This window comes from Chionomys nivalis, chromosome 20, assembly GCF_950005125.1.
Source record: "Chionomys nivalis chromosome 20, mChiNiv1.1, whole genome shotgun sequence".
Lineage (NCBI taxonomy): Eukaryota > Metazoa > Chordata > Mammalia > Rodentia > Cricetidae > Chionomys > Chionomys nivalis.
The window spans coordinates 20,548,336-20,576,264 of record NC_080105.1 but is presented as its reverse complement, the minus strand read 5'-3'; positions in this window follow the sequence as shown (position 1 = coordinate 20,576,264).

The window sequence follows — 27,929 nt, the reverse complement described above, 5'->3', positions numbered from 1 at the left end:
TCCCACCCCCTCCCCCAATCAAGTCTTCCTTCCTCCTTAGCCCAAAGAGCAAGCAGGTTTCTCTGCCCTGTGGGAGGTCCAAGGGAAGCTAAATAAGAAGGTGAACCCAAAGTTGTTCTGATTTCTATCCTGTGTCTCTGAGCTTTCCAGCCTCTAGTTCCTGGCCACCCAGGCAGTGTCCATGGGCCCCTCTCATGAAGTGGACCTCACATCAGTTTGCTAGTCCCACAACTTGGGTGCCACCATTACTACAGCACATCTTGCAGGCAGGACAGATTGTAGGTCAAAGGTCTTGTGGTTGGGTTGATGTCTCAGCCCCATGTTGGAAGCCTTGCATGGTTATAGAGGATGACAGGTTCAAGCTCTAGATCCCCTATTACTTAGAGTCTTCACTAGAGTCAGCCTCATAGATTCTATGGAGTTTTGACTGTACCAGCTTTCCTCATTGCCTTCTAACAGTTCCAGTTGTCTCTCAAGTATTTTCTCCATCCATCCCTCTCTCACCTGACCTGATCACTTCTGTTTTCTTGCCCTCATACTCCCATTCCATGTACAAAATTATTTTATTTTATTTTCACAGAAAAATTCAGGTATGCACTCTAAGCCCTCATTGTTACTTAGCCTCTGTGGGTCTATGGATTATAGCATCGTTATCCTTTACATAACAGCTATGTTCTCTTATAACTGAGAACATGTTTGTCTTTTGGGGTCTCGGTTACCTCACTCATGATGATCTTTTATCCAGGTATATATATTTGCTTGCAAATTTCATGATGTCATTGCTTTTAACAGCTGAGTAATACTCCACCGTGTAAATGTATCATGTTCTTTATCCGTTCTTCAGTTGAGATGCATTTAGATTGGTGCAGTTTCTGGATATTATGCATAAAGTTGCTATGAACATAAATGAGAAAGTGTTCTTGTGATAGGATAGAGAGTCCTGTGGATATATGCCCAAACATGGTGTAGATTGAAGCAGACCGTTTGATCAAAGGAATCAAATAAAAGACCCCCTCAAACATAAATCCACACACCTTTGGACACCTGATTTTTGATAAAGAAGCCAGAAATATACAATCAAAAAAAGAAAGCATCTTCAACAAACAGTAATGATTTAACTGAATGTCACCAAGTAGGAAAGTACAAATAGACTCACATCTACCATCCTGCAAAAACATTCTAAGTGAATCAAAGACCTCAACATAAAACCATATCACCTGAGCCTAAAAGAAGAAAAGATAGGAAATAACCTTGAACACTTTGCCATAGGAGATATCTTCTTGAATAAAACATGAAAAGCACAGGCAATAAGATCAATAATCAATATGTGGAACCTCGTGAAACTGAAAAGTTTCTGTAAAGCAAAGGAAACTGTCAATAGGACAAAACAACAGTCTACAGAATGAGAAAAGATTTTCAGCAACTCCACATGTGACAGAGGGCTAATATTCAAAATATATTAAGAACTCAAAAAAATAGACATCAGCAAGCCTAATAATCCAATACAAAAATGGGTTACAGATCTAAACTGGGAATTCTCAACAGAGGATATCCAATGGCTGAAAAACACTTTTTAAAAAACTTCAACTTCCTTAGTCACCTGGGACATGCAAATCAAAACTGCTTTGAGGCTCCATCTTTGGATTTTAAAAGAGACAAGATATTTTAAAGAGATTAAATTTTTAAATATTTGAAATTTTAAAGACTATGGTACATTTAAAATTTGAAATGTTTAAATTGTAATGTTGATATTCATGTTTGATCCTGGTGATTAACAAGAAAGGAAAGTTTATGACTTAACAGTGGTATGTTTATGTGTCAATTAAACATGGCTGCAATTATGTTGACTAGCTTTACATCAGCTTGACACAGAGTAGGGTTATCTGAAGGAGGGAAACACAATTGAAAAAAATGCCTCCATAAAGTATGCCTTAAAACATTTTATTAATTAGTAATTGATGAGGAAGGGTCTAGCCCATGGTGGGTGGTGCCATTCCTGACTTGGTGGTGCTAGACATCAGAAAAGCAGGCTGAGCAAGTAGTGGTGAATAAGACATCATCTCCTGCCTCCAGCTCCCTGCCCTGTTTGAATTCTTGACCACACTGCTTTTGATGATGAACTGTAATATTAAACTTTGAGTGAAACAGACCTTTTCTCACCCCAAGTTGTTTTTGTTCACGGTGTGTAGTCACAGCAATAGTAACGCTAACTAAGACAGAACTCATGACATGAAAAGAATTAAACATTTATTTCCACCCTTCTCCTCCCCAGAACACATTCTGCAAGTCTTTCAAACATCGACTAAAGCAGAGTAGCAGAAAACACTGAGAACCACTTAGGGGCAAATTATTCTAATTCATCTGTTCTCTGTTCTCCTAGCTGTTCTTTTCAACAGTGACTTGAGAATCCATAAAAATAAAAATTCCTGTGGTGGATTCCCAGAACAGCGATTCTATATAATTAAATATCAAGAGTTCCTTCCCATTCCCTAACACAGTGTTTACTGAATTGGTTTTGTGCTGGTAACCACCTTTGCTGTGAGCTCCTGAGTGTAGGAGCCTGTCACACCCAAATGACATTATTTCACAGAAGCTTTCCCTGACTTCTGGGTTTTGCAGTCATTTTTCTTCTTTCTCAGTATTCTTTGAGCTGTGTGTGTGTGTGTGTGTGTGTGTGTGTGTGTGTGTGTGAGAGAGAGAGAGAGAGAGAGAGAGAGAGAGAGAGAGAGAGAGAGAGAGAGAGAGAGATTGTGTTACAGAAACCTCATTTAGGGCTGAGCACTCCAGAGTTTTTTGTTCTCTAAACTTGAGCCAGTTGTGAAGCTCTCTATTAACTACCAAGGTCTGAATAAAGATGTTTCTTGGCTATAAAGTGAGAATTGGACTAGTCTGTATGTACAAAGATAATTATTGTGAAGAAAAAAATGATATTATGTCCTTTTATTAAAGTAATACTGGTAGGGCCCATTGAACACTAGAATGCATAATATTTCTTCTGTGAGCCTCTATAACTTCATTTCTCTAAGTTTCTGAATTTCTTGGATGTCTATAGTCTTGTATCTCCTCAATCTTGGAAGTTTGACCATTATTTCTACACATAGTTTTTCCTCCCTTTTTTCTTTTCTCCTTTGCCATTCTGAAACTCCCAGGATGTCTACGACATCATAATGAGTGTCTCACAGACCTGCCCATTTGTTTTTCCTCTTAGGCCTATTCATCTGTTCTTTAGATTCATCTACCAACATCATACCTTCAAGTCTGATGATCTATTTTGCCGATTGCTGATGTCTGCCTTTGAGTTTCCAAGTGACTACTTAAGTCATGAATTATTCTGCTATCAAAGTTCTTTATTTGTTTATTTAGAGGGTTCTATATTTTTGTCGGCACTGTCATTTGGGTTTTACATTGTTATATGAACTTTCTTCAGGTTTCCCTTTAGAGTTTTTGTTTCCTTAAGACAGTTTAAAATTCATTGTCAAGTAAATCTACTACCAGGTTATCCCCCAAAAAAGTTCTGTTGATTTTTCCCCTCCCATTTGAATGAGTCATGGCCTTTTTTTTTTCCTTTCTATTCCTTGTGAATTTTTGTTCATAATTGGGTACTTGTTTATAGTGCTAAAACAATTATGTAATTGTTGTCTCTTCCTTGACTGAAGACCTCTTAGAAAGCCTAGTAAAGATCCATAAAACAAGCAATTAGTGAGTGATATTCGCTGTACTGATAACCTCTAAGTTTGATTTGAGAGACCCTGCCTCAAAATATAGAGGAAGTACAGTCAAGGAAGATTCATTACCAACCTTGGGGCTCTGCATTCATGTTCACACACATGTAAGTATACCCACACATATATGTGTACCTTCACACATGCAAACAGGAATACACACACACACACGCCATTCACAAGAAAAAATGGAAATGCTGAAGGGCTGAAAATAGCTAGAATGTTCGTTAAGAGATGAGCAAAACTGATCAGTTCCCATGGGAAAGAGCCTAGAGTTTAATGAAATAAGACTAGATTCAGTGACACTGCTATAATCCTGGTCTCATCTTCAGGCTTACCACAGAATGCATGAACATAAAATCCAGTCTTGTGCTTTGTTTTGCTTTAAGGAGAATACTAACTTGGAATAGTTGCTTAAGATGACAGTTGTTTTTTACGAAAATAGGACTGATATATAAAGAATCATATATTCTTTAAAGTGAACTGGGATATTTTAATTAAGAAGTATTTGATAAAGATGGTGGCAGTACTTATATAGAAAACTTGCCATGTTGCCTACAAAATAAACTGATGCATGAATCGTGTGTGGTATATTTAAGCAAATACATTTCAGCAATGAATGATGTTGAGAATTGTTCTCAAGTTAAATGTTTCTTTTCACATCAAAAATCAAATGAAACAAAAACAAGGGAATCCATTTGGACTTAAAATGGGGCACTGAGCTGAATAGAGAATTCTCAACAGAAGAAGTTCGAATGGCCAAAAGACATTTAAGGTCATGCTCAACTTCCCTAGCTATCAGGGAAATGCAAATCAAGACAACTTTAAGATACCATATTACACCTGTCAGAATGACTAAAATAAAAAACATCAATGATAGCCTGTGCTGGAGAGGTTGTGGAGAAAGGGGTACACTCATCCATTGCTGGTGGGAATGCAAACTTGTGCAACCACATTGGAAAACAGTGTGGCGGTTTCTCAGGAATTTCGGGATCCACTTACCCCTGGACCCAGCAATACCATTCTTGGGAATATACCCAAGAAATACCCTATCATACAACAAAAGTATATGCTCAACTATGTTCATAGCAGCATTGTTTGTAATAGCCAGAACCTGGAATCAACCTAGATGCCCTTCAATGGAAGAATGGATGAAGTAAGTATGGAATATATACATATTAGAGTACTACTCAGCAGTAAAAAACAATGACTTCCTGAATTTTGTAGGCAAATGGACGGAAATAGAAAACACTATCCTGAGTGAGGTGAGCCAGACCCAAAAAGAGGAACATGGGATGTACTCACTCATATTTGGTTGCTAGCCATGAATAGGGGACGTTGAGCCTATTATGCGTGGTCCTAGAGAAGCTAATTAAGAAGGTGAACCCAAAGAAAAACATTTAGGCGATGAAAGGAGACAGAGACAAAGACCCACATTGGAGCACCGGACTGAAATCTCAAGGTCCAAATCATGAGCAGGAGACAGAGCACGAGCAAAGAACTTAGGACCGCGAGGGGTACACCCACACACTGAGACAATGGGGATGTTCTATCAGGAACTCACCAAGGCCAGCTGGCCTGGGTCTGAAAAAGCATGGGATAAAACCGGACTTGCTGAACATAATGGACAATGAGGACTACTGAGAACTCAAGAACAATGGCAATGGGTTTTTGATCCTACTGCACGTACTGGCTTTGTGGGAGCCTAGGCAGTTTGGATGCTCACCTTACTAGACCTGGATGGAGGTGGGTGGTCCTTGGACTTCCCACAGGGCAGGGAACCCGGATTACTCTTAGGGATGATGAGGGAGGGGGACTTGATGAGGGAGGGGGAGGGAAATGGGAGGTGGTGGCGGGGAGAAGGCAGAAATCTTTAATAAATAAATAAACAATAAAAAGAAAAAAAAACAAGGGAAGAGGAGGCAGGTTTACTTCAATCTCTCTGTGTTTTTTACCTTTGGCATCTGCAGCATGTAGGTGTACAGGGTTCAGTAAGTAGCAAGTCTACCCCCTGAGAACAGGATTCTAGAAAAAGTCACATGGAGCAGGTACACAGGTGTTAGAAGACATGATGTCTATTCCCTACAGGCTGGGTGTAGAAAGGATCACATCGCATAAAATGAACACAGCTGTAGTTTACTAAAGAGTATGTTCATCAGTCAAGTGTAAGTTTAGTTTTAATAAATGACACCAAGACCATGATGAGTAAAGAGTAATTGTATTCATATAGAAATTTTAAAAGTCAATAATTGCCATGTCTGTCTCAGCAGACTATCATAGAAAGCAAAATAAACACCCATAGCTTTTAGAGATAGTTTTTCACACAGAAATGTTTATACTTCTAAAAATACCTTCATATTTCATTAATAAAGACATATTTTATTTTCTGAATCTTTTAAACATTTTTGAACTGTATCTACTTATTAAAATGTACTGTTGTGTTTCAACTACAATCCTTCACTTTCCCTACAGTTGACATTTCTAATGGCATTCTGATCTTTAAACATATATAGATATCATTGCTCTTAGAAAATGTACTGGATTTACTACATACCATCTTCCAACCTAACTTTCAAATGGAGGAAGTAGTATAGAATTGATATATAAGAAGTATTCTCAGACATTACTGAAATATAAACCTCCTCTCCACAGTCATCATCTTCCATTAATGTTTCTTAATATGACGGTATTATCCCATGTTATTTTTTTGAGTAATTGTAAATCATTCTGCAATACTTTTACGTACTGTTTTCAATTTAATAAGTTTTATGTTTGACAGCCAGAGCTGCATATGAATAAGTTGGTTCTTCCAATGAGCATTTTATTACTGGCTTTACAAAGTACAAGCAATACACACTGATGAAGTTAATAAAGTTCTCCACTTGTCAGCAAGCCTGCTTACCAAGAAAGAGAAACCCAAATAAGAAAAAGATTCCATTTTCACAATTGAATCAAGGTTTCAATTGTGACTGGATCCCACAGATGTGTTTTAATTCTTCAGCTTATTAAATAGGGTTTGTCAGATGTGAATTATGTCAACAAACCACCATCCCAATTAAAAATATAATTTTGTAGACATAAAACTCATGCCTCCATTTATATTTAACTGACAGTAGATAAAATGTTAAAATAAACTTTTTAACCACTAAGCCAGACAAAACATTTATCATCTTTATAGTTCTGTGATAGTAAATTTAAAATTTAAACACTAAAGAGAAAAATGTCATTATCCATTGTACTGTAAGTACAGTCCACTTACAGGGCATGCAGGATCAATGCCTGCTGTTATCCAAGTATATTCTTTTAAAAAATGAAATATAATACATGCTCACAATCAATATTGGTTATAGCTACTCCACACTACCCTCTTCTATTTTTGACAGGACTCTGTTGCCTGTCAGCTTCCTAACTTCATGTTCTTTGTTTGTATTCTATTACTATCTTCCTGAGTTCAATTACTGCACAGCATGTGAGCATGTTACCTTTGGAGGAAGGATAATTTGCTAGCAGCAATATTCTCCAAGAAAAGTGATCCTCCTTCTTCATCAGCTGCCAACTGCCAATAGCCTCTCATCTTGTAGGGATGGGGTCTAAAAGCTCCACCCCTTGTATCCAAGGTTCAGTTTTTTTTTTTTTTTGTTTGTTTGTTTTTTAACTGGCTTGAACTTGTTATTTGCAGATAATCGTAGCTGTTGAGCCACCTCTACATCCTCCACATAACCTTTTAAAACAACAGCTAGACTCCACCAAGAAAACAGCATTTCCCTGTACTCCCCCACCCTCTGACTCTTCTTTTCTCTCAGCCTTCTCTCAGCCTTCTCTATCACAATGTTCTCTGACCCCTGGACATGGGTAAAGGTTATGCTTTGTCTGTTTCTATATCCACCACACTTTAAGACTTAGTTCTGAAGTATTCTTTCTAATCACAATTATAATTATTAGATTATCAAAAAAGCTTTAGTCTGAAACTCAGAGTCTTTTCTACTACTGAGATATTTGAGACTCATTTTATTGGTTTTTGAAGTGAAATAATTACATTATCTATTTTATTATATCTAGAGAGTAGCCCCTTTCTTCTTCTCCATTTTTGGGGACCAAGTGCTGAGTTTAGTCCGTGGTTTACCTAGAACGAATACTTAGAAAGAATGATATGGATAAAGATATTAAGAGAAAAACAGAATTGGGCAAAATTCTTGGGAGTAACAGTTATAGAAACATTACCATCTCTATGCCTGAAAATACATTGGAGAAATAGATATCCTGAAAAGTGTGAAGTGTACAAATGCATGATATATAGGAGAGAGACAGTCTTTGGATAGGTAGGGAGTGAAATGTGAGATGAATAACCTTTTGACATTTTCCCAAATCTCTCATTGACCAATATCAGAGGTCTGGAATCCAATTGTGGTCCTATGCAGAGGTCATTCTCTTAGGGACATAGTAAGGTAAAGAATGATATAGCACGAGACACGGAAAACAATCAGTACAGAGGCCTCTGCAAATAGGTGACATTTAATATAAAATCCACACCAGCAGCAGAAAATGTGGTTATAGTTATTTGAGAATGAGAAGGGAATGCGAGTTACTGACTGAGAAATGATACATCATGCTTCTTGTTCCTACTTTCACTGGGGTAAAAGTTAAAAAGCCCAACATAACTTGCATGTGAAAGTGTTAATGTGTCATTATTCTAAATGATATAATGAAGGAGTATGGAAATTTTATAAAGTAGAAAAATATTATATATTCCCAAATGAACAATTCTTTGAGAACTCTTTCTTCCTCCTTGTCTTTTATTAATAGGATGTCCAAATGTAGACAAGATGACTCTTTTCATGACAACTAAAGACATGAAAATTCCAATCATTTAATAATCTTGAATCTTGTAATATAAGGTGAAGCCACAGGAACATTATGATATGAGATTAACACTGTTCCTCCCCGCACACACTTTAACTGTTGTGATAGACTTATTGCTGACTGTCAAAATGGTTATAAGAATAATTTTTTTCATGGGGAAAATTAATGTGGTATCCTGTACAGAAACTTATCACTACACTGGAACTTACTCAAACAACATTGGAGTACAAGGTGCAAAAGTGTTATCAAGACTGTTAAAGAACTTTACAGTCAGCCAATAAGAACCTGAACTATGTAATATTTCTAACTGAGAGCCAAAGAAGATTTAAGTAGAAACCTAATAAGAGATATGTTTATTAAAACTCTCTACTGTCTGGTAATATATCATATCGTAGAAAGGGGAGAGTTGTGAAGGCCAATAAAGAGCTATTATCACATGTTTTAGAGTCTGCTATCTGCTTATCAAACTATATGTTTTCTGTCGTCCCTGTCACATATCTATACTATATTAACAGTTTTCCTTTAGAATTTCCTGATTATAGGATTGAGCCCCAAGTTACAGAAGCTGAGAAAAATCATTAAACACCCAGCATACACTTAGCTCACAGTGTCTATTATCACTTCTTCATCCCAACATGTCTTATTTCTGGTACATCAATACTCAAAATGGCCTTGGATGTTACATATTAGCAATGACAGGCAAACTAAGGCCAGCAAGCATGCAAAAGGGAAACTATTCTCCTTCCTCAGCAGTAAGAAGAGCTGAGGAATGAAAAAAGAAACACGAAATACACTCCTGTACTTGTCAAATGATTATATTTTTGTCCATGTTTAATCTGCAGTAATATATGGTTATCTACTTACAATCTTACATGTTATGAGAAAAGCTGACTCCAGGAAGAAGATGCTGAATGCTGTTTGTAAAGGATTGGATTTCAATAGTTTGATGATTGGCCTCCTGTGTTTGAATGATAATTTCATCCATTCGGTGGCATTTCTTTCAACTAAAGAGATTGGAAAGTATACATAAGAAAATGAAAATAGACAGTTTTCTGGAGAAGTGCACAAGATCGGATTTCTCTGATGTGTATTCTAATAAAGAATATTAGGGATGAGGTATCAGTAGAGGGAGACAGAATGATTATGTAAATTGTGTGAAGTATACTGAGGAGCTCGTCAAGTTAAGTAATTCTGTCATATCAACTAGGATTCATATTACACTTTGTGATAGTTAATTCTAATATGCCTATATTATTTATCTTCAAAACTGGGGCACTATAGAGAGGAAATTCATTCATGAGGAGCTCATTCATCAATGGAATCAACTTTGTTGAAAAGATGTACATAGATCCAGTTAAGGTAGAACTGGTATAGATGAAAGTCTTTCTCCATAAACCTCCATTCCGTGCTGACTACTGAACTAAGGCCTATAAAAACTAAAGAATTCAACACTAGCAGTATTTGACATTTTTACTGATTATTTTCCTGTTTCATCATTACTTTCACTGTAAATATAATCAATTCTGAATAATTCAAATAGTCTTATCTAAATATATAATTTTTGGAACACTCAGAAAGTTATCTCCTATCAATTGTCCCTGCACCAAGTAACCCCCACCCTGATTTCTATCACTGTGTATCAGTATGCTCTTCAGATAATGCCATATATGTACCTAATATAGCTAGTATATCAACAAACTGACTTTATAAAAGAAGACATAAAGCTTTTTTAAACAATTCATTCTGTATTTAATTTAAATAAGCCTTTATAAATAAATCACAGATTTTGTACCAAATAGAATACATTGCACAAGGATAAATTTGAGCAAGAACCAAGGATTAGTTATTATTAGTCATGGGTTCCTTTCTAGATGGTTCTATCTCCTCTCAACATTATTGATAGCAACCCATTCAGGGGAAAACATAGGAGAAGTGGCAGAAGTAGGAACTGCAGTCTGTTACCATTGATTTAGTGAAGGAAATGGGATGATTCTGGCAGTCTATCAGAGAGACCATATATATTAATATCTGTTTTCTATCACCCCACTATTGATTTAACTCTCATGTCCATGTATATCACTTATAATGAATAACCTACTGCTAAAAGATCAGTCACCAGCAAAGGAATGATTATTCCTTCCATCTGTAAAATGCATTGAGTTATCATGTTCTCAGACTTATTTTCAGGGTTGTTTTGTATTTAATTGTGCTGTTTCTTAAGTATCTAAGGATAGATAGAAATACAACTGAGGATCAAACTTTTAGGAATTCTTGCTTTTCCTTCATTTAACATAGTTTTATTCTATTACTTTGAACTTGCAGTCACCCTACTTGTAAGTGAAATGAATAAGTGAAATTTTCTGACTGCATGCAATCATAGTGTGGTATTCATTTTCTTCTGGGAGAGTTGAAAAGAAACAAATTACTATGTCTTGATATAGATTTTTTCAACCATCATTCTCATTGTTTCATTCAATTATTGCCTTAATCACACATTGTATCTGCAGATTATGCTGTGTGCTGAAAGCATAAAAATTGACAAGTTGGATGAGGCTTCTAACTTCATGAAAATTGCATTATGCAGAAAGATAAAGTTAGAATAGGTAAAATGATGCTCCAATATATTTACATATGATTTGTATGTAAAAGATGAGTAATAAAGATCCGCATATAAAGATGAGCAATGCAGGGATAGAAGGCACAAGAAAGTTCTCTTTGAGTGGATGGTTTTCAAAATGAGACCTAGAAGCAGTTGCACTTGCAGTGAGTGAGGGAAGGTGAATTTATTTAGCAAAAGGCAACATGTTTTCCACTCTCAAGACAGGAGTTCACCAAGCTCCAAGACCCTCTCTATAGTAACCAAATCAAAAGTGGCAACCCAAATGCATAAATCATATATATTATGCATATATATTCACACAATTGTAATTATAGTTACCAAGACAAAAATGAAGCCATATGTTTTAAGAGTTCAGACCCATATTCAATACTAGAGAAAGATACCTTGATACATTGCTGTATGCTCTACATGGTTAGAAGATGATCTAATAACTTTAAACTGCTTACTATATTTTGAAGTATGATTTCAATATTTATCAAAGAAGAAAATGTTAAGGGACATTTTTGATACATGTTTGTCACTTATTTATGACACTTGTCATAAATAAAAGAAAGAAATTCCATGAAAGAGAAATAAATTACAAAGATTTATTGTGTGGTCTTAGCCATGGCTGACCAAGAATTTTCTCTATAGATCATGCTTGCCTCTAAATCAGAGAGGTCTGCTGGTATCTGTTACTCTAGTGCTGTGATAAAAAGTGTGCACCACCAGATGTGGAGACACTAACAATTGATCTAATGAAGATGATGGATGCAATTTTGGATGATTCATAAGACTTTTATAGTACCAAACTTATAGAAAATATACTGATGGGAAAATAAGTAGAAAGGTGTGGATAAAATATGTTATCCATATTTTGACTCACCTAATCTTATCCAGCTCTCTGGTACTATTATTTTTAAAATAGGTGCTAAAATGGCTGTAGAATAATCTCATTAGTCATTGTATTGGGTAAAAACAATAAATATAAATCATTCAGAACAATCCTTAGTGATAAATGCTAGTTATTGTAATTGTTGCAATAAATTGTAAAGGAATGATATATAACTAATCCTGAAATGTTTTGTGGATGACTAAAACCTTAGTGACCAACTTCTGGCCTTAGATAACACTGACCTCTTGCTTTTGTACACAGAGTAGAAGATACTGGACAGATGACCTCAGAAAGTCCCTATGGCATTTAGTATAGGAATAAACATTTTGGATTTCTAAGGGATAATTAAAGATTACAGGCTTGAAATTTCAGCTATAAAGTTTATGTATTGCCCATAATGGAAATTAGCTTTTCTCACTTGGAAGAGAGAAGTCTTAGGAAAATAATGTCTGGTATTATACAGTTGAAATATAAAATCGCTGGTAAGGATAGTTGAATTGTAATTTCTAACATAATAAAGATAATTATTTGCTCTTCTCCTCTTAATAATAAGATGAAAGAAATTTTATATAATGAAAAATAAATCTAAGTCTGAGTCATGTTTTCAAAAGCCTATGTAATTAAAATCACCATGTTTTCTTCTCGATTCTCCTCAGGCTATTCACACACATAAATGCAACTTCTGAGATGCTGAACTAATTTGTTTTGGCTAATGGCCTCTCAATTTTTTTTTTTTTCAAATCATCTAGTGTTTCTAACTACAATCAATTTTCTTCTTTAGGGAAATACCATATTGCCACCTTGACCCTTTAAACATTCATTAGTTTTTTGTGGTTTTGTTTTTACATTCACTAGCTCTCTCTCTCTCTCTCTCTCTCTCTCTCTCTCTCTCTCTCTCTCTCTCTCCTTGTGTGTGTGTGTTCTTATGTGCACACATAGAACAGGTGTATAGAAATCACAGCACAACTTTGACTGACCTTGTGACTTGTTCGACACAGGGCCTTTTATTGTTGTTGATACCACATTCAATTCAATATGGTAGACAGCTGACTTTCAGGGACATTCCTTCCTCTTCCTTCCAACTCATCATAGCAGCACTGGTTTTACAGATGTATGGTACCCAGATTTACTTAGGTTCTAGAAATTTGAGCTCAGGCCCTTGTATGGCAAATTGTTGACACTGAGCTATCTACCTAACCATTTTAAATTTTATTTTCTTTGTTTAACTATTTGATTGTTGGGAATATGTTACTTTAATCCTGTTTCAGAATATTAGGGGACAAAGCAGGTAAGCCTGAAAACTCAAAGATGGTTGCTGTAACATACTCCTATATTCTCAGAGCTCTACTGCTGAAGATGGAAAGATGGTGAACTGATAGAGGATGATTAATATAAATTCAGAGTCAGATATTGGCATTCAACCTAAAGGTTAGAAAATTAAAACAGTCAGCCACTGCCTCTTACATCAATCTGTCTGAAAATGGTGATCCTGCCTCCAGGAATCTCAAAATGAGACTGTGAATGGCATTGACATGAGCTGCTTCCTCCCATTTTATAATCCTCTCTAGGGGTGAGATAAATGGTGTGCACCACTAGAATTAAAGGCATGCACTCTCTGGTTTCTATGGCAACTAGTCTGCCTACTGGTTTAAAAGGCATGTGTTACCACTGCCTAGTCTGTGAGGCTGAGCGGTGGAATTGTTTTACTCTCTGATGCTCAGGAAAGTTCTATTTATTAAAATACAAGTGAAATGCCACTGCAAACTGGATTATGTAATAAGAACCTATCTCAGAAATAAAACAGCAAAAAATCTTCAGTGGGTATTCTGTAGTTTCTAGGAAAAGAAACTGAGGTCAAATATTCTTTTGATCAATTTCAGTTATACTATCCAATGCTATAGATCATAACAAGTCTCATTTGAGACAGTGTGTTTCCCCTACATTGCATATAACAATGTCACTGGGATACTTAGTATCACTAAATCAGATGCTTAAGTTCTCTATATTTTGAAACATTAGGATATTGAAATTAGTAAAAACAGCTAGCAAGTTCACAATTGAATACTTTCTTTCATAAGAATTGCCACAGCCATGGTAGTTCTTCACAGCAATAGAACAGTAACTAAGAAATTTAATTATAGATACAGATAAACTTAGTTAAAAATGGACTAAAATCTTTATTTCTGGTGAATAGTACAGAGAGTTTCTATGCAAGTAAATGGGGAAGAAAAAGTCAGCAATTATATCCCCATCTTAGAACTTGCAAACCACACCAACACCCCAGGCCAAAGGGAGCTTACTGGCACAGTAGTGGCAAAACTGTTATAAAAGGATTCAACTACTTTTTTTATTCCATAGTAGGAAAATTGTGCATGGTGCATTAGAGCTGGTCAAAGGACAATGACTGGAGAGATAATAGGTACCCTGTGTGAACTCACTGGTTTTGCTTTGCTAAATGATAGTATTGTCAGGCTGACTCTTAAAAATTGTGTTTATATTTATCAACCAGTTCTGCCCGTCCCCTTGGTGAAAGAAGATTCTCTTTGCACAACATAGAGGTTAATCCAGATTGACAGCTGGTAAAGTGCTGAGAGCAAATGATTTTGAAGTTCTCAGCATTGAATAGGACACTCATTCACACTGTGAAAGGTTCAGGTAATATTCCAGAAGAATAGAAAGCCAGATCATAGTGCAGAAGGCTGTGATATGCTATGCTGTATTGTAGGCATATCCTAACTATGTCATAATAGCCTACACAAAACTAAGTCATTGAATGTTCATTGATTCACTGGTGAGGGAAAGGCTAATGGGGTCCTTGGTACGTGAACCCTAGTATACTAAGAATTTCTTAACTAGATTCTCTTCTTAGATTCCAGATTATTTCAGTACTATCAACGCAGAAACTCATATTCCATCACATGGATCCAAAAAGCAAACACAAACATACTTAAAAGGAAATTTGTCTAAGAAACCAGAGTAACCATCGCAATTATGAAGTAAAAGATAAATGAAGTAGGAAATAAGGAGTTTATAGAACTCTGGAAAATTATGTTACGGAAAAATGTAAAGGTATGAAATACAAATGTATATAAAAAAGAAAATATCAACATATTTTAGAAAATCTTATTATCAGTATACATGCTTACCAAAATTGGATATCTTTCCTAAAGATGTCAAAAGAATGACTAGAAAATAATTTTTTCATTATTGTAAATAAAGGAATAAATGTTAGAAATGAATGCTCCCATATATGTGATTATATTATTTATAACCAAGTGTTGACATTGATAATTCCATGGAGGTTAGATCACTCATGGTAATACATGGAAAAAACAAAACTTTAAATGTATCATATTCATTAATTAATATAAATAACTTATTGTTCACCAGACTATAATTTTCAATTTCATTGAAGCTTAAAAGAGCCAGATTATATGAACCATAATTAGAAAATCAATCCATTGATATAATTATAAAGAAGATGAAATATGTAGCAGGTGTAGGAAGTGATTATTCAATTAGTTATGATGGAGGAAGGTCATTGGTTAAAAAATAAAGAAACTGCTTGGTCCTCCTAGGTTAGAACATAGGTGGGTAGAGTAAACAGAACAGAATGCTGGGAGGAAGAGGAAGTGAGCTCAGATGCCATGTTCCCCTCTCCCGGGCAGATGCAGGGCAGCTCCTCTCAGAGGCAGATGCAATGAAGCAAGCCGCCAGGTCAGACGTGCTGAATCTTTCCTGGTAAGACTGGTGCTACACAGATTATTAGAGATGGGTTGATCAGGATATGAGAATTAGCCAGTAAGGGCTAGAGCTAATGGGCCAAGCAGTGTTTAAAAGAATACAATTTGTGTGTTGTTATTTCGGGGCATAAGCTAGCCAGGCAGCCATGAGCTGGGCTATGGGAAGAGGCCCACAGCTCCTGACAACATAGTTACTTAAAATATTTGAGATTAGAAGAAATATCTGTATAAGGAGAATGAAATTTGAACATCTACAGTGAGATGTACTAAGGATAGTCAATGATGGAAATGGACCGTTGAAAATTTAAATATATCAAGGAAAATGTAAATGAACACAAAGACCTAGAAATCCATAGAAAATCTCCAATTGAAACAGCAAGAAAGATAAGTAGAGAGAAAATCATGGAGAAAAGAATAGCAACTGATTATGTGTGGATTGATGCCAACTGATCTAACAAATGCCATGATAATTTCAAGAGGAGAGCAAACAAAATGATCTGGAAAAAAAAGTCCATATCCTGAAACAAATTCTGAGTATGTATGCCCAGAAAATATAACTGCCAACAGAATTCAAGCCCTGAAAAACTACACCAAACTAGAGCAGAGACAGGCTGGTAAAAAATCAGTGTAATGGAGGAGAAAAAATAGGCAAAGAGATCAGCTACAGTGACGACCCGTGAAGGAGGAAAACCTCAAGTATGATGCTATAAACTCATCAGTTATGGGAATGCTGAAAATAATGAACTCACAGACATCTTCAAGGAACTAAAATAAAGACTCAATAAATAAAAATAAATAAAATTCAAACAAAACCTTACAACACAGTAAATATAGCTCTTGAAATACAAAACTTTTCAATGAGAAACTAAAAAAATTTGTATTCAAAGTTTTCTGTGATATTTAAAACCATTTAAATCAGGTAGGCAACAATAACATGAATGTAAAGTTCAATAGTAAGAAGAAAAATAATGTAGAAATATATCTTAGTCCAAAATAAGCCGAAGGAGAATAGTAAAGGAATAAAACTATAAAAAATTAGAAAACTAATTAGTAGTAAAGTGGCTGTCTTAATTACTTTCCTATTGCTGTAAAGAGACAGAATGATCAAGAAAGCTTATAGGAAAAGGATTTAATTAGGGGTTTTGTAACAGGTTCAGAAGGTGAGTCTATGACTATCATGGTTGGGTGCCTAGCACAGGGCAGGCAGGCATAACACCGGAGCAGCAGCTGAGAGTTTACACACAATCCACAAACGGCAGGTATAGAGAGAAAAAACTAGGCCTGATGTTGGCTTTTAGAACCTCAAAAGACCATTCTAGTAACAGACCTTTTCCAACAAGGTCACACCTTCTAATTCTTCCCAAGCAGTTCTGCCAACTAGTGACTAATCATTCAAATATATGAATCTATGGGCGTCATTTTCATTTAAAACATCATCATGACTATATTGTATTAGAAAAAAAGCAGGCATTAGATAAAGAATAATGTTTATGATACCAATTTGTGCCTCCTAATGAAAAAGGAGTCAATTTATGGAGAAAGATTAATAATCTTTATGCATTTTATTTTAGTACTTCACAACACAAGAAGCAAAACTGCTAGTGTGGAGTTTTAATTAAATAACACATTGCAATGAAAACTAATAATTTATAATTATAATAATCCATGAAAATATCAGAGATGTCTAGCTATATTAAGAAGTCAAACAAAAAGCATATGCTGAATTGTATCCTCCACATAAATCTGAATAACAAGATATATATCCTGTATTGTTTTAAAAACTGTTTTTTGTTTTTCATTTTTTTTACATTTTTTAGAATCTAATGGTGACATGCATGTGCTGCTGTATTGGTATGGAGGTCAGGTGACAATTCATAATTTGTATCAATCAATTCTCACCTACAGTATTGGTTCTGGGCTCACACTCAAGTTGTCAGGATTTGTGTCCAGTACCTTTACCCACGGTGCCTTCCTGCTGGGCCATAATCAATATTCTTTGTACTCAAGATAGTGATTTTCTTTGGAGATAGTACCTCAGAAGCAAAAGTTGAAACATGCAAATGTCATCCTTTTAAATTATTAATTACTACCTTACTGATAGAGGTATTGAGAAACCCATACACTAACAACCTGAAAATATCTTAGTTGGTATATATATAATATTTTGATACAGATTAGATTAATACATTTTAATGTAACAGGCTTTCTTTTGGCCTACTAACCAGCTCCCAAATCATGACACAGAGACTCATTATTAGTTTTGAATGTTTGACCTTATCTTATGTTTATCCCACTAGCTCTTCTAACTTAAATTAACGTATTTCTGTTCACCTACATTTTTCCTCAGGGTTTTTTAACTTTCATTTTATATGTCCTAATTCATGTCTGACTGACTGGCAGTTGCCGCCTGTCCTGGGCATCTCCCTTTCTTCCTCATTCTCTTATCCCCCTCCCATCTCTCTCTCTCTCTCTCTCTCTCTCTCTCTCTCTCTCTCTCTCTCTTTTACTCTCTTTCTCACTCTCTTACCTACATTCCTTCTCCTACTTTTTCTCTCTACACTTCAGCCCCTCCCATCTTTCTACTGCCTAGGTATTGGCCATTCAGGAATTAGGTGCCTTAAGCAGGCAAAGCGACATATTTTTACATTGTTAAATAAATGCAGCAGAAACAAATGCAATATATCCTTACATCATTAAACAAATGAAGCATAAACAAGAGTAACACACCTTAATATACTGTTAAACTATTACTCTGCAACATAAACAAATGTAACACATCTTTACATTAAGTAATATTCCACAACATTTCTCCAATTTGCTAAATAAAGAAGAGCTTGAATATTTAAGTGGTAAAACTATATACAATACAATATGAACAGTTGTAAGTAAGAATTACATTTACAATATCTGATCCCTTTGCATTTGGCAAAATCAGAGAACCCGTCTATTATCCATCCTATATTGATGAGTCCAAAGCTCTGTAACTAATTTACCTTTGATCATAACTAAGGAGAATTATAGAAAGTACACAACAATCACCTTCTAAAACTATAAAAATTATATAGACATTTGGTTACCTCAACAGTCACCCAGGGGTCCTCTATAACAAGTAGGCATTTGTCTTTGGCCTACAGCTCTACAAAATCTGGCAGAATTTTTTATGAAGTAGACGTATACCTTTCTCAGTCTCAGTGTAGTAGGGAGGGCCTTGGACTTTCCACAAAGTAAACTACCTTACTCTGTCTTAGTATTAAAGAGGTGTGTAATGAAAGGATGTGTGGAGGGAATGGGAGGAGGGAGGAAGTAGGAATTTGGATTGCTTTATTTTTTTTAATCTAATAAAAAAGGAAAAGAAATAAGGACATTTTCAGTTTGTATTGAGAAAGTTTGGCAGTCACTTTCCTCGGTGTCCTGCAGAATATCTGGCAGACTTTTTATGTAGTAGGAATTTAGAAGGACTGTTCTATACTATCTTGGCAAAATTGGTAGTCTTTTTCCTCTGTTTCCTGTTTGTCAAGTTTGGACTGTCAGCAGTTGAGGCAAAGATAGATTCTTCCTTAAATGGCTAGCTTTGACACACTGACAGCAAACTCCTTATGGAGATTATTTGACACCCATCATTCATTTATGAAGTGTATTTATATTGCCAGGATCAGAACTTTTTGTCATGTAAAGCCCTAGTTTAAAAAATAAACATTTTAAATGCCATATGTAGTAAGGAGAAGAGAGCTGCTTCCCGCTGCCTGGCTAGCTTAACCCCCTGAAATAACCACACAAAAATTGTATTAATTAAATTATTGCCTGGCCCATTAGCTGTAGCCTCTTACTTGATAACACTTACATCTTGATTAACCCATTTCTATTAAATCTGTGTATCACCATGTGACTGTGGTTCACAGGCAAGATTCTAACCTACATCCATCTCAGGTCATAGATTCATGGCATCTCGACTCTGCCCTTCTTCCTCCCAGCATTCCATTCTGCCTATCTAAGTTCTGCCCTATCAAAAGGCCAAGGCAGTTTCTTTATTCAACCAATAAAAGCAACACACAAACAGAAGGGCCTCCTACACCAGCCATATTCTATACATCTTTGAAGTGTTTGAAGATCATCTATCTATGTATGTATGTATGTATGTATCTATCTATCTATCTATCTATCTATCTATCTATCTATCTATCATCTATCCATCTATCTATCTATCATCTATCTATCTAAAATATATCTGTTTAATATTGAAAACATATGAAACATGACCACAATTTTGATTATTATAGATGACTACTTGTAGGAGGGTCTTCTGTCATGTGTTATTTCATTGGTTAAATATAGAGACTGCCTTGGCCTTTTGATAGGACAGCAGCTTAGATAGGTGGAGTAGACTGAACAGAATGCTGGGAGAAAGAAAGCAGAGCCAGGCAGATGCCATGAATCTTCAGCCCGAGACAGACATAGGTTAGGATCTTTCCCGGTAAGCTACAGCCTCATAGTGCCACACAGATTTAATGGAAAGGGTTAATCAAGATGTGAGAATTAGCCAATAAGAGACTAGAACTAATGGGCCAGGCAATGTTTAAATAAATACATTTTCTGTGTAATTATTTCAGATGAAAACTAGCCAGGGAGCCGGGTGGCAGGAACTCAGCTGGTCACTCCTTTTACAAGTACTAACCTGCATTTCTTAATTATTAAACTTCTTAAACATTATATTTTTAAATGAACTGCAAAGCTTAATACCTCAAACAAGAGAAAAACATACATACAATATAACAAAACTAATTTCAAATTTGTATTCGTATGCCAAAATCCATACCTATGTAAAATACTTGTGGTTAATAGTGTCTTTTTATCCTATATTATTATGTAACCCCTAAATAACGACAAGCATTTAGCCCACATTTCACTTTGGGGATTTGTACCATTCTTTAATTTTGTTTGTTCTACTTTTCCTTCTTCTGTAGCTGGCTTGCTGGCTGGCCCTGGACATCTCCCTCTCTCCTGTTTTTTCCTCTCTCCCATTCTCTCTCTCTCCCATTCTCTCTCTCTCCCATTCTCTCTCTCTCCCATTCTCTCTCTCTCTCTCTCTCTCTCTCTCTCTCTCTCTCTCTCTCTCTGTCTCTCACTCTTGAGCCTAGATTCCTATTACTAGTTATTCTGTCTGCCTGCCAGCCTTGCCTATGCCTCTACCACCTAATTATTGGCTGTTCAGATTTTTATTAGATGAATTAGATGCCTTAAGTAGGCAAAGCAATACATCTTTACATAATTAAACAAATGCAACAAAACAAATGTAACACACCTTTACATAGTTCTGCAGCATAAACAAATGTAATGTCTTTGCATAGTTAAATATTCCACAACACTTTAATTTAAGCAATAATATAAGTAATTTAAGTAAATAAAATGAATATAATGGGAGATGACCATTAAAGCTTCTTATAGAAATATGATATGTTTATATGTGTGTATTTGTGTATGTGTACTTGTGAGATTATGTCATATGAGCCACAAAACTGATGTCCTGATAAGAGGCCAGAATATATCAGAACAATTGGATGGCAGCCCTATTTATTTAAGTAAAAGTTTGAAAGAAAGGAAAAGAAAGTGCCAGAAATGACTTTCTTTTTATGTATGTACATATGTATAAAATACAATTTTAACACATTTCTTCTTCAGGATTAAAAAATGTGTTTGCAGACAGCTTGGTAATGTTTCTGGCTTAGATATTTAAAACCACATATGTTATACAATATACATAAAATTATTCCTTTGTTTTTCAAACAGATATAATGTAAATGCCAGAATCAGGATTTATAATTTTTCTCTGATATTATTCTACATTATATTATTTATAGAGATTAAATAGTTCTGTGACATAGGATTTTAAATTGACCATCTATTAGGGCTTATAAAATAAAATATTAAAGATATTTACAATTTTCATTTTGTGTACATGTCTGAGTGTATCTCACTTTTATGGCCCATAGAGGCCATAAGAGTGCTCAGTCTGCTGGAATAGGTATAGGCAGCTGTAAGCAGCCTGATAAGAGCAGTGGAAACTGAACCTGAATTCTCTATAAGAGCAAATACTCTTAAACTCTGAGTTATGGCTCTAGACCCATAAACCATAAAAATGTATTCTTCTTTGCACACAAAACTTTACATTTCTAAAATAGTGCAACATCAATAATCTGATATTTATATCATGATGTCTCCCTTCTTAAGTTCAATATCTGATGCTGGAAAAAAAAAGAATTTTCCATCATAACTTCATAGAAACTGATGATTAGATGACATAGATATAGATAGATCCAGATTCTGATATAGATATACATTTAACCACCTTCACAAAGCCGTTGAGAATTCTTATTTACTTTTAAAATGTGAAAACTTACCCTATCTGAGGAATGGATGGAGATGAAGTCAGGGAGGAAGGTGGAGAGAGTGGGAGTAGGGAAGGGACTTTGAACTGATATCAGTATGTAAAATGAAAAAAGATAGTTTGTTTTCTTTTAAAGAATAAAATTAAAAAGATTCACATTGCTGAACACTTCATTGAACACATAGCATGACAGTTTCACTCAGTAGAAAAGGTAATTAAATTTCTTCATATTTTTTATTTGAATTTTATTTTCTTTAGTTTGGTCTTCATAATAAAAATGATCACTTTTTCTTTTCTGATTTCTATCTCCTTGATCTCCTTTTGTTGTCTTATTGCTCTAGCTATAACCTCAAGTACTATAGTGAATAGATATGGAAAGAGTGAATGACCTTGTCTTCTTCCTGATTTCAGTGGAATCGCTGTGAGTTTCTCTCTATTTAGTTTGATTTGGCTGTTGACTTGCTGTATATTGCCTTTATTATGTTTAGGTTTGTTCCTTGTATCCTTGCTCTGTCCAAAATCTTATCATGTAGGGATGTTGTATTTTATCGAAGACTTTTTCAGCATCTAATGAGATGATCATATGGGTTTTTTAATTTTTATTTTTCAGTTTGTATATATGGTGGATTGCATTGACAGATTTCTGTATGTTGACCATCCCAGTTCATGCAGTATTATTTGTCATAGCCAGGACATGAAAACAACCTAAATGCACCTCTACCAAAGATTGGATAAGAAAAATGTGGTACATTTACACAATGGATACATGCATAGCAGAAAAAGACAATGACATCTTGAAATTTTCAGGCAAATGGATGGATCTAAAAAACATCATATTGAGGGAGGTAACCCAGACCCAGAAAGACAAATATGGTATGTGCTCACTCATAAGTGGCTTTTAGAAAAATAGTAAAAAAAAAAAAAAACCAGCCTACAATCCGCAATCCCATAGAACGTAGACAATAAAGAGACATACATAGATCTAATCTACATGCAAAGTAAAAGAAGAAAAGATCTCCTGAGTAAATTAAAAGCATGAGGACCATGGGAGAGAATAGAAGAAGAGGAAGGGAGGGAAGTGGGGAAAAATTTATAGCTCAATAAAAACAATTTTAAATAATGATCACTAATTAGTTTTAAGCATTTCATCCCCTTGACTCTTACAAACTTGCCTTTTTAGAAACTTACACGTGTATAATTTATACCTTAAATATATAATATGAATATACACAATTTATAGCATTTAAACTTATCAGTATTATGTATAATGTTTGTGTTATGTATACATCATATGTATATGTTGTGTATGCATTATATATATATTATGGGCTCATATTACTATGTATAATGTATATATTATGTATAATATTATACATTGGCTAAAAAGCCAAAACAGCTCTATACTCTCTCAAATTAATCATTTCTAATGCTTAGTACAAAATTAAATTAATATATATTTATGCATTTCTATGAATGTACATATAAGTATCATATCTTATTCCACTATATTATTTAGAGATAGATACATGATAGATTGTCTGGTTGATAGATAATAGTTATGTAAGGCAGGGGAGATAATAGATTAGATATTTAGATGATAGAAAGATGATAGATAGATAGATAGATAGATAGATAGATAGATAGATAGATAGATAGATGATAGATAGATGAGAGAGAAAGTTACCACAGATCAATTTATGTTCTGAAATGATTGACATCATTCAACAATGTCATATTATTCTAATTTTATTTCTATAATTGTGATAAGACTACTTGGAGAAAAAAAATCAACATAGAGGAAAGGAATTTCTCTCAGTTCACCTTTCCAGGTTGTAGTCCACCACAGTGGGGAAATCACAACAGCACTTGTGAGTCACTCACATTCAAAAGCAATAAGAAATTAATGCATGCTTTTGGCTAGCTTTCTCCTCTTTGAGAGTCAAGAACCTGAAACGAGGAAAGGGAGCCACCAATTTTTAGGTTGAGTCTTCCTTAGTAAATTAAAGCCTTTAAGGTAAACATGTACAAACATATCCATCGATCAACTTGATCTAGAAAATACCTTACTGAAGCTCTCATCTCAGCTGATTCTAGATTGTGAAAGTGTTTAGCTCAGAATTCCCATTACTCAGAACTCTCTTTCTTTCTTTCTTTCTTTTTTTTTTTTTTTTTTTTTTTTTTTTTGCCTTCATCCTTGGGTTCCCTGAGACATGGAAACAGATCTAATTGTTGTACCTTTATATCCTGGAAGCAAAATGAAATATTTTCCTGTGAGTTCCCTGTAGATATGTTATACTAGCCAACTTGACTAAATATCAAGAATAACAGTAATTAAAACAGCGTGGTACTGGCATAAAAACAGAGAAGTAGACCAATGGAATCCTATAGAAGACCCGTATTTTAACCCACAAACCTATGAACACCTCATTTTTGATAAAGGAGCTAAAAATATACAATGGAAGAAAGAAAGCATCTTCAACAAATGGTGCTGGCACAACTGGATGTCAACCTGTAGAAGAATGAAAATAGACCCATATCTATCACCATGCACAAAAATCAAGTCCAAATGGATCAAAGACCTCAATATCAATCTGAACACACTGAACCTGATAGAAGAGAAAATGGGAAGTACCCTACAACATATGGGCACAGGAGATCGCTTCCTATGTATAACCCCAGCAGCACAGACATTAAGGGCAACATTGAATAAATGGGACCTCCTGAAACTGAGAAGCTTCTGTAAAGCAAAGGACACTGTCACTAAGACAAAAAGGCAGCCTACTGACTGGGAGAAGATCTTCACCAACCCCACAACAGACAAAGGTCTGATCTCCAAAATATATAAAGAACTCAAGAAACTAGACATTAAAATGATAATTAACCCAATTAAAAATGGGGCACTGAACTGAACAGAGAATTCTCAACAGAAGAAGTTCAAATGGCCAAAAGATACTTAAGGTCATGCTCAACCTCCTTAGCCATCAGAGAAATGCAAATCAAAACAACTTTGAGATATCATCTTACACCTGTCAGAATGGCTAAATCAAAAACACCAAGGATAGCCTTTGCTGGAGAGGTTGTGCAGAAAGGGGTACCCTCATCCATTGCTGGTGGGACTGCAAACTTGTGCAATCACTTTGGAAATCAGTGTGGCAGTTTCTCAGAAAAATTGGGATCAACCTACCCCTGGACCCAGCAATACCACTCTTGGGAATATACCCAAGAGATGCCCTATCATATGACAAAAGCATTTGTTCAATTATGTTCATAGCAGCATTATTTGTAATAGGCAGAACCTGGAAGCAACCTACATGTCCTTCAACGGAAGAATGGATGAAGAAAGTGTGGAATGTATACACATTAGAGTACTACTCTGTGGTAAAAAAACAATGACTTCTCTAATTTTGCATGCAAATGGATGGAAATAGAAAATACTATCCTGAGTGAGGTAACCCAGACCCAAAAAGAATATCATGCGATGTACTCACTATAACTGGTTTCTAGCCATGGATAGGGGCCACTGAGTCTATAATTTGTGATCCTAAAGACGCTAAACAAGAGGGTAAACCCAAGGGAAAAAAATATAGTTATCCTCCTGGCTATGGGAAATAGACAAGATGGCTGGGCAAAAATTTGGAATCTTGGGGGTGGGTGGGATGGGGGTGAGGGGAGATGAGGAGAGAAAAGTGTGAAGGAGAGGATGAGGGGAACTTGGGGAAAAGGGATGATTGAGGATAAAGAAAGGTTGGATAGGGGAGCAGGGAAATTCATACCTTAGTTAAGGGAGCCACCTAAGGGTTGGCAAGAGACTTGAACTTGGAGTGGCTACCAGGTGCCCAGGGCAATGTCCCCAGTTAGTTCCTTGGGCACCTGAGGATAGGGAACCTGAAATGAACCTATCCTATAGCCATACTGATGAATATCTTGCATATCACCATAGAACCTTCATCTAACGATGGATGGAGATAGATACAGAGACCCACACTGGAGCACCGGACTGAGCTCCCAAGGTTCTAATGAGGAGCAGGAGGAGGGAGAACATGAGCAAGGAAGTCAGGACCACGAGGGGTGCACCCAACCACTGAGACAGTGGGGCCGATCTATTGGGAGCTCACCAAGGCCAGCTGGACTGTGACTGAAAAAGCATGGGATAAAACCGGACTCTCTGAACATGGCGGACAATGAGAGCTGACGAGAGGCCAAGGACAATAGCACGGGGTTTTGATCCTACTTCATGTTCTGGCTTTGTGGGAGCCTAGACAGTTTGGATGCTCACCTTCCTAGACCTGGATGGAGTGGGGAGGACCTTGGACTTTCCACAGGGCAGGGAACCCTGACTGCTCTTGGGACTGGAGAGGAAGGAGAAGAGGAGTGGGGGGAGGGGGAGAGGGGGAGAGGGGCGGGAGAAGGGGGAGGGAAATGGGAGGCGGGGAGGAAGTGGAAATTTTTTTTTTCAAAAAAAAAATAAAATAAAAAGATAATCTCCAAATGTTAAGAAAAAAAAAGAAATAACAAAAAGTGGATGGAGTTATAGTGTTACTGGTTTTGTTTCCTTTTTGTTCATAATGTTGATCTGAGTACCTTTGGTCTCCAGAAATAAAGGAAAACAGATTTACAAACGTGGAGTGATTGATGAATATTCTCATAAACTTTTTGGTGACAAGTGTGTACAAATTCAGATGCTAGTTTTCCATAATGTCTAAAAATTACACAAAATATTAATTGTCTCTATGAGAAGCGAATTTGTTCTTGAAGGCAACAAATCTAAAAGAATAAAGTAATCCATTCCATGTCTGAGACACTGGCTAGCATTGACTGGATTGTACAATGGCAGATTTCTGGAGCAGAGTACAATTTTGAACTAGCCTAACACTGAAGAACGAAAACCAAAGTTTCAGTCTCTGATAGTCAGTTTTGTCAAGGACATAGAATTTCTTCTTCATGGTTCCTGCTAGCAGCTGTACTTAGAACTGCTTTGTTGTGAAATATTTTTTTTAACCAGGCAAAGATTTGTTACATTTGTTTATTTTGCAGAATATTACTTTAACTGTTGCATTTCTTTATGCTGTATTTTTTTAATTATGTAAAGATGTTTTTCCTTGCCAGCCTGAGGCACCTGATTGATCTAATAAAAAATCTGAACAACCAATTGCTAGGCAGTAGAGGGATTGGCAGGGCTGATGAGCAGAGAGAATAAGTACAATTAAAAATCTCTCTCAAGGAGAGAACTAGGGAGATGGAGAGGGGGGATGCCTAGGGCCAGCCATCCAGGCAGCCTCCAGACAGACAGACACAGGGGAAACAAAAAAGTAGGGCTTATTTGTTGAAAGGAGGCCACTAGTTCGTTCCCAGCCACTTAGCCCTAAAATAATTATACAGAAACTGTATTCATTAAATCACTGTTTGGCCCATTAGCTCTAGCTTCTTATTGACTAACTCTTACATATTAATTTGACCCATTTCTACATACAGAATGAAAGAAAGACAAAAAGCCCTGAGACTAAACATAGATGAAGAGATACAAACTAATTTATAAGTGTGGAAAATTCCTTTATCTTCTGTGAATATATGTTGCTGTGATTGGTTTAACAAAGAAGGTGTCTGGTCAATAGCTGAACAGGACAAAGTTAGGAAGGAGAGACAAACTGAGAATGCTGGGAGGAAGAAGGACAGAGGGGAGAACTGCCAGCAGATGTAGAGAGAAGCGAGATGGGAATAGGGTACTAAT